The sequence below is a fragment of the Lissotriton vulgaris genome, chromosome 2_1, assembly GCF_964263255.1.
Source record: "Lissotriton vulgaris chromosome 2_1, aLisVul1.2, whole genome shotgun sequence".
NCBI classification, from domain to species: domain Eukaryota; kingdom Metazoa; phylum Chordata; class Amphibia; order Caudata; family Salamandridae; genus Lissotriton; species Lissotriton vulgaris.
In genome coordinates, this window is record NC_141687.1 from 113,292,912 (window position 1) to 113,302,309 (window position 9,398).

A 9,398-nucleotide genomic window follows, 5' to 3' on the forward strand; every position below is an offset into this window, starting at 1 on the left:
GCCGTAAAAGTGGTGCATTGCTGGAGTTGCGCGCAAGCGCAACACAGCTCCAGCAATGCTCTGGGGGCCCTATCTAGTTAATGCTGAGTCAATCCTTACTCCTTCTTCAGGCAGGCACAGGGTTTTGACGCAGCATGGGCCTAAAAGTGACAGAGTGAAATCTTGTAGATTTCACTCAGCCACTTTTAGGAGGCGTTCCTGCGCCGGAACGCCCCCCCCCCCCCCTCCTGTGCAGGAACGTGTTTATGTGGCGCTGGGCTTTACAACGTGACGCATCTCCCAGATGCATCACATTGTAAGTACCCCGCACCATGGCGCACGTTTTGTGCCGCCGCTGTGTCACAACGGCGGCGTAAATGAGGCGCAAGGGGTTTGTACATCTGCCCCTTAGTGCCTTTACTGCTTGGTGGGCCCTGGGGGCCGACCAAAGCAGTCATGCACACTCTACATTTTCTCTATGTAGGCTGCATGCAGCCTACATAGAGAAAATGGCGTCCCTACAGGCGCTCAGCTGGGCACCACCCTGGTCTTACCACCAATCACAACGCTAACATTGCAGCATTGTGATTGGTTACAGGAGGGAGGGAGCATGCCTCTTTCTGTTGAGGGCAAAAACAACAATTGATGGACAGAATGCAGAATAATGTCATACATTCACCCCAGTACAGAGATCTGGGCCTAAATTCATCGTTTTTTTGCACTCCACACCACCCCAGTTCAGACATGGCCATATGCAAATCAGCCTTGACCCTGTGCCTCATGGGAACAGTCCAGCCCGAACTGCCAAGCCATGTCTTTCCTGGACCGGAATCAAGCATCCTAGGACTGGTTTCTGGCTATCAGCCGTCTTCAGCCAGGGTAGCTTGACTCCAGTGGTGTGGAGAGCATGGAACTCACGTCTGAGCATACCCATCCCACTCGGGTTGACAAAGGCAAAAATAACAATTGATGGACAGAATGCAGAACAATGTCATACATTCACCCCAGTACAGAGATATGGGCCTAAATCCATCGTTTTTTTGCACTCCACAGTTCAGACATGGCCAAATGCAAATCTTCCTCTTGAGGAGCAGCAGAGGCAGCGCGCGGACCCGACCCAGGAGCAGAGACCGCACGAACCCGGTCAGATAAGTTGCAATTAAAAAAAAAAATGAAGGTCCTCTCCCTCCCACTCCTACCCCTCTCCCCCACGGGTAACCCTGCGCAAAACCCAGCGCGACACCCCGCCGCCTGTAATGCGAGCCGCTAAACGCAGCGCGACCCCACCCTCTGTAATGCGAGCCGCAACTGAAGTAGACTTCTTAGCATCACATTTGAAAACCCAACTCCCTCTGTTTTACAGCTGAAGACATGGGGCCATATGCATGAACACATGTTTCCATACACACAGAATGGGCAAAACCCTTTGATGCATCTGCCCCCAATTCTCCAAACTAAGGCCACAAACCCTTCTCTTCAGGGTTGGCCAATAGACAATGAGTATGCCTTTTCTCCTTTCACTACGATCACCCACCTCTTGGCACAGGTTTGCCATCAGAAAGCCACGGTGGTCCTCTTGGCTCCCCTCTGGCAAGTTCAAACAGCCCTATTTCTACAATGTGACTCAGGACGCAGAGCTTTCTGTTGTAAAGCCCTTTATTGCCTTTGTGGTCTGTGGTGGTATGCACTCTTTAAGGCTGTGACGCAATCAGTGTCGTGGTGACGCATGTCAGAGACTTCATCCCTGCCTGATTTCAGACGTCCGTCATTCACTGGCAAAAGATCCCACCCTTTTGTCATACGTAGGAGTGGATGTAAGCACGTCTCATTTGGTACCATGTTCGCAGTAAATGTTTGAATGCTAATCTCTGGTGCTATGTATATTGCGCTTAGATCCCTCGAGACGCTAACCTCCCCCACTGTGAAACCACAGACCATGGCTGCACGTTGCTGGACCCATTGGAACTGGAGCTGCAGCATTTGTTCCCCCTCTAAATGGATCCAAAAGACGAGCAGGCCAGCCAGGGTTCTGGTGCCCTTGTGAAGTTGATCCAAATATCCAAGTTAACGGCGAAGTGAAAATTATTTGCTTATAGTTGACAGTTCTCTGATGTATGATGGTTAGTTACATAAGATGTCCTCATTGCTTTCACTATTTGTTCAGTACCAACTTTTCAAATATGTTTATACTGTGTTGGCCCTACAAATAACCACCAATGGTGACGATTTGGGAGTCACAGTCAGAGAGCATTTTGAGTGATCCTAAAGCACTATGGGGCAAATTTACAAGCCCCTTGTGTCACTTTTGCGCAGTAGTTGCATCACTTTTGTGATGCAGCAGCAGCGTAAAAGTTGGGCCCATTTACAACGTGACACATCTAAGGAGATGTGTTTCGTTGTAAAGCCCTGCGTGACATTATACCTGCATCAGATATAATGTATGCAGGGTGGACGTTCCCATGCAGGAAAGGCTCGTAAAAGTGATGCAGTGAACTCTACGAGATTTCACTGCGTGACTTTTAGGACGCCATTGCATCAAAACCTAACGCCTGCTTGAAGCAGGCATAAGGAGTGACGCAGTGCAATGGGAATAGGCCGCAACACATATTGCTGGAGTCGTGCTTGCGGCAGGACTCCAGCAATGTGTGACTTTTCCGTCAACAGATGCGTCAGATTTCGGATGCATCTGTCAATGCTTGTGCCATGGTGCGCCGTATTGTAAATACAGCGCATCCATGGTGACGCACAGGTTTTGCATGGTGGCGCAGGGAAAGTGACGCATCTCTATAGATGCGTCACTTTCTTGTAAATCTGCCCCTACATATCAATATTGGATGAAGAGGTACATGAAATAATAGTGGGAATATGGGTCACCATAAAGCAAACAAAAATGCTGATGCTTGTGGTCTCTAACTCTTCACCCACTTTTGAAGGGAGGAGACTAGTGTGGTGAAATGGCTTAGTGCAATCTTTAAAATGATTTTAGTTTTGGAGACCATAATAAATCTAATGAACAATAAGAATTGTTTATTACACTGGTTGTGTATTTTGGGACATTTTTAGTCCATATTTGCTACCTGGTCACCAGCATTTGTACAATGCTAAGTTGAAAACTTGGGAGATGCCAGGCATAAGTTTAGTGTCATGCCTTTCACCATCAGTGTTGTACTACACCAATGGTAGTGCTGGCCGAAACCACACCACTACGTTTCAGCACATCTCAGAATTCCAGGCTGAAAGAATCCATGGCCATTCATTTGAAGAACAGACTCCAGTGTCCCCACGGTTGGGCAGACCAGGAAATGCCTTGCAAGAGCTGAGAAACAGGCACAATCCCTTCCTTGCAGGAATGGCTGCAAGGCTTGGAATCAAAATGCGGCATAACAGAGCAGAAAGCTGCATCCTGCACAAGGTGTAGGTGTACATGCTCTGAGCTCATGTATACTTGTGTACTATGGAGGACCATTTCCACAGCTATAGGACTTTTCCATATTACTGTGTCCTCCTGCCCAGGGTCCTGGTGTAATTATCCCATACCAGTCCTTTTTGCCTTATTGCTCCAGTGCCCTCATGACTATAGCCCATGTCATAGCCCTGGTACCATCATCTGGTACCAGGGCTATGACATGGAAAAGCCCCAAATTCTGTGCCAAGGTCCAAATGTGCTTGTGTGTCTGTCACTTAAGCCGTCAGTCTACCTGAGGATGACATTAAAACTGGCCCCGTCTTCATGCCTCTAATATAACCCTGATGCCAAAAACATGGATTGATTCATGAACAATGAATGTTAAAAACATTAAGACTGTGCCCTCAGTGATTTAGTTCCTGTCTTATTTCACCTGCTTTACTTAGTCTTGCATTCCTTAAGAGATAGCTATTTTATAATGTTATTGTTTATCTGTATTTTTTTTTGTGTATACTTTGAGCCATGCCAGGTGTTTATGAGGGGCTTTGTTTGAGCATGCTGACACTAAGGCAAAAGCCAAACAAAGTGTCTATCAGTAGGTTGGCCTCTCGGCAGAGCATACCAAACAATGTTTATATATTTCATTTGCAACTGAAATTCTGTGGAAATGATTGTGAAGGGGGTACTCAGATGTCAAAATAATTGCAGCTAAAAGTAAGAGATAGTAAAGTGCTTGCATTTGACGGGAGTCCACTGCATGTTTGGGGGCCGTGAAGTTAGGGAGATGTGAGGAAGTGCATTCAGGGAAGAGTGAAAAGAGGGTGCTGAAGAGGAAAGAGAGGTGGTTAAAAATGTGCAGATGGACAAGATATGCAGAAAAAAACAGGATACATAACTAACATAAAGCGCACATAACTGAAGGTCAAAACTCTTTCCACAGGCCTCGATGCTATTTAATTCACAAACTCACAATTTCAGAATTTAAACATTTCGAATGTTAATTATTTATAACGAATACTTGTTGTTACTCATTTATCTTAAACAGCTAACAACCACTGACAAAGCCATTCGTGCTGACAGGTTTTAGGTGTATGTCAGTCGTTTTGTCATCTGTCTGGATGCAATTGCATCTCAGAGAGAAACCAAAATACCGATCAGGTGGCACTCTATGGGAATCACAAAAATTCATTTAACATGTTCCTTTATAGAGAACCTCCACTTTTTTCATCACACTTAAAGACCTGTCTGCACATATTTCTATATAACTGGTTGCAGCCAGTAGCTGTGGGTGCTTCCCGAAGCCTGGTTGGAGCATTTTGTTTCCAAAATTAATCCTTCATGCAGTGCAAGACACTGAGAAAGCATATATTTTAAAGTCCTAAAGTTGTCACGCTGTACAATTCACACATTACAGTAACTGTTAAGCATATTAATGCAGTAAGATATGGGGCAATTTTTAATGTGTTTAATATTTCAAGACTATATGTGCCACTGCTTTACAAGCATTGCTTTATCACTACATTCCTTTTCTTTAAAATGTACATTTAAAAATCTTTTTTTCATTTTTTTCTCGAGAGAGGGACCTGCCCTGGACTCCAAGATCCGTCCATTAGACTTGTTTTTGTCATTCGCTATATAAAAGTCATGCCCAAAGTTTACGACTCACCACTTTCAAATATCACCAGCCACCACTGATGCACTGAATAGGTGTCCTTGTTTTGTGAGCTCTCTTAAGGGGTTGCTGTGGTCGCATAATCTTGAATGTACCTGATACTGCAGCTTTATTTTCCTAAGATTGATTGTGCAGTGCTATGTACAATGTAGCTCAGTTTAGTTAGGTGATCATGTTGTTCATGAGTGGTCCTGGGTGGCTCACCCTCACTATGGCCGAGTACAGAATTCACATATTGAGGCACAGGTGATCTTTTCCTTTGGTATTTCTCACCTGGTGTATTACCAGTGGCGAGCCCTACAGAGTATGGGCAAGGAATTCTTCAATAATGTTGGTTGTTAGTAGGTCTTGTATTTAGATTTGATTTGCTTTTTATAGATCAAACATTGTTTTCCTGTGGATTTGGACAGCAGGCTTTCTGGTCTCATTTATGTGTAAGCATTCATGGAAGCCTTTCGTTTTTCCCTAGGCGGATGAACCGCTCTGAGTATTGTATCACCATGAGTGTCACTCCGTCCATCTTGTATCGTATGGTGACAAGTCTGAGCTGTTCAGCAGTTTGGAGGCTCATCAGGAAGTTGGGTGTGTATCTCAATCCATAACATGAATAGAGCTTCTATTGTGCAATCCTTGTAAGTCAGCTTTGCTTTGAACTTCCCTAAGAGCCTTAATGATTTGCTGATCCATGTGTAGACTTTCAATCCGTTTTCTGCAAGGCAAATCTTGGTTTCATCCGCTTGTATTTGGCAGCTACAATGTAATTTAGTGATGCTTTGCTTTGATGAATGGGATTGCATGGTTTCCATTCTGAGCGTTATACGTGGATATTTCTTGTTGGGGTGTATGTTCATCAGTTCCCCTCAATTCATCACTTTCACAAGTATGGTGAACATGTGCTGTTGCAAGATTCTTGTGATGTGGTCAGGTGTGATTTTGTTGTGAATTGTGATGAGTTACTGGCACTTCTGTCCTGTATTGCATCCGCATGGTGATGCAGTTTACTATCTCTCGACGGCCTTTCCTTCCACAATTGTTATCAAACCTTTGTACGTTTATCCATAATGGTTTTCCTACCCACATTTCCAGCATGTTTCACCCATGAGTGCATGTTCCTTCATGTGCATAGTCGTGGCCATCACTGTAGCAATTTCTTTCTAGGTCTTTCGTTCAATGGGGCATATTACTAAGCAATAGCGATAATTATCGCTATTGCTTGGTTAGAGACAAAAATTTACCGCTGAGCTGCGGCGATTTTTACCGCAAATAAACTTTGGTATTACCAAGGTTTATCGCAAATGCGATAAAAATCGCCGCAATGCATGAATATCGCTGAAAAGTCTGCGATATTCATGCATTACCGAGCTAATGCTCTTAGCCATGTTATCCGCCTACCATTGGATAACATGGCTAAGAACTGCTCAGGGCAGGTGTTAGCTTTTGGAGATATTCGAGCTTAGCGCGAATATCTCCAAAAGTTGGTAATAGGAGACAGCGATGTTAGCGACTGTTTCCAGTCGCTAACATCTTGGCACGCCCACTTTGCATGTCATTAGTGATAAATATCAATGACATGCAAAGTGGGGCCCAAGATGGTCGCTATCTCCTACTAGCTGTCGCTAACTGGTGTTAGCGACAGCTAGGTAATAGGGAGATAATTTTATCTCCGCTTTCTTGGCTTTTAAAGCCAAAAAAGCGGAGATAACCCCCCTTGATAATATGCCTCAATGTTTTTTGCATTTGCGGTGCTCTCTGCTGTGGCATCTGTAGTGGGATCCTCATCGGTGACTGGTCAGGTTTTTATTGCTTGCTTTTGTAACTAGAAGACTTGTTCTCTATTCTGAGCCTTAAGAGCTTTAATTTTCTTGGTTTGGGCTTCTGCCTCGTTGTTTACTCGTTATTTCTTTAATTACATCCATCATGAAACTCTTTCTTGGGAAGCACCACTGTATGAACTCTGATTTGCATCCTTCAAAGATTCTGGAGGTTAATGGCTTGTCAAATTCATAATGCCGCAAAGACGAGTAATGAGATCACTAATTTATTCATCCTTTTTCCAAGGGGTTTGAGTAAAAAATTAATGTTGAGTGTATCCCTCACCTTCTGGTGTGTAGTTGTTTGTGACAATGGTAGGTTTTTTATGATTCACCAAAGATCCTTGCATAGTAGGTTCTTAGGGAGGGGAATATTTGTTTGTCGTCCTTCTGACCAGATTTCTAGGTGAATTATGATGAGCTGTTCTGATGGGCAGAGGAAGGAAGTAGAACCTTTGGAAATAAAAAAATGTCTCCTCGTTTTACCTTTTTCTAGGTGTGCTACATTCTGCGTCCCACATAGAAAGTGAGAAATAAAGCTCCCTTCCTGCACAAAAACAATCATCCCTGCAACGCAGGCACCCTTGCATCATGGCGCAAAGGTGCCTTTGTTGGTGCATGGCAGCCAATAGTGCACCAGCACAGGTGAAAAGGACAGAAATGAGCCATATCTGGCAAAAACTTGGAAATAAGGCCCTTTGTTTGCAGCTTTAGAAATGTGTTCTTATTCCCTAGATTCTCGACTACCCAAACATTTAGTAAGCAACATCACTTTAGGCAGAGGATGAAGAGAAGGGGGAGTCATCTGGTCTTCAATTTAGAGTAACTGATTTACTGACTGACTGCTTGACCAAAGTTCATAACTTACACTAACTCTTTAACAAAACTGTTAACTTTTCACATAGGAGAATATGAGTTTAACCCAAATTAATGTTAAGCTAAACATAAACATGCTTCCAACAGTGCTGAGACTACGGCTGTCACTTTACATTCCTTATTCACAAATACTCGTCACTGGGCAGCCAATGTTCTGCAGTTCTATGGATGGGTTATTCAGGGCATGTAGAGGTGACTAACATCTTAACATTTGGCACTTTCAGTCTGAAAAATAGTTAAGAATTTGAGATGAGTGCTGTTGGAAATTGGATCACTAGTTCAGGAAGGTGAAACCAAAGTTTTTGTCAGGGTGAAACAGAAGCAAATCCCAAATTAACCTTTGCTTAACCCTCTGGTAGCTTGGCACATAATCAGTCAGACTTAACTTAGAGGCAATGTGTAAAGTGTTTATGCAACACTAAGTAAACAGTAATAAAGTGAAAATACAACATGAGAAAAATCAAACACCAGTTTAAAGAAATAGAGCAAAATACAATAGATTATTTGAGACCAAAACAACAAAAATCCAGTTAGTAGAAGCTGAGGTATGCAATTTAAAATTTTTAAAGTGAAAATAGTGGGTAGAAACGCAAAGCGCCATCTGTGGTTATCTGGCTGCGCCGACCGAGACAACGTCACAAGTACATGCCTATCACTATGGAGCATGGTTCAAATACAAGGACCAAGTTACTCCTGCTGAACAAAGTACCTTAAATCCTGGTTTGCAGAGCATTGCAAGATTATGCGACGAGGATGCATCGTGCAGCGGCAATTCCAAGAAAGCTGCAGTGCTGAAATGCAGAGTCCTTCATCATCATCAAAATACAGTTGGCAAGGGGCTTGCGATGCGAAGTCCTGTGTCGAGGTTGGTGCCTTTTCTATCCCTGGTGCACTGATTAGGAAGCCAACAATATCCCAACAGGTATTATTCTGGAGACGATTAAGCATGTATGCTGAAAGCATTATTAGTACAGAAATAAGGAGACTTGAATCAAATTAGGTTTTGGTTGTTATTCATCATATACTTTTTACAAAAAAGAAGAGGGAGCACATTTTTTTAGTTATAGCAGCACTGTACGAAAAAAAATCAATAACAACCCGATTGTACTTGGTGCTCAAGTATGTGCAGGTGACATAGGTGGTGACGCAAGTGAAAATAATGGACAGCGTGAACGGCGCAAAGTGAGTAATTGTGCAAAATATATACAGTGAGTAGGAAAAAGTGGCTCAAGGGTAATTTCAGTTATGATAGTGACTGATTGAGATAGTTAGCAATTCAAATGAGCCATAGTAGAGACTGTGTCATGTATAAGTGTTGTCGACGACTTTTCGTTCCTCGTCAATTGGGATCGTCTTCAGGACGGGGTTGTGTTGTTTGGAGGGTGCTGGGTTAAATGATGGTAAGCGGAAGAGTCAAGCAAGTGGTTCCAAGAAGTGATCAAATCGGACGCATTAGAGGCGATCTGAATGCAAAGGGCAGGCACGTCGGAGGTGAGTGGAGCACCGTCATGAGACGTCTGAGGCTTCAAGATTCGGAGTGTCCAAGGGGCGGGGGCAGACAGCCTAAGTAAATCGGTTGTGGTCTCTGTGCAGAATAACAACCAAAACCTAATCTGATTCAAGTCTCCTTATTCCTGTTCTAGTAATGCTTTCA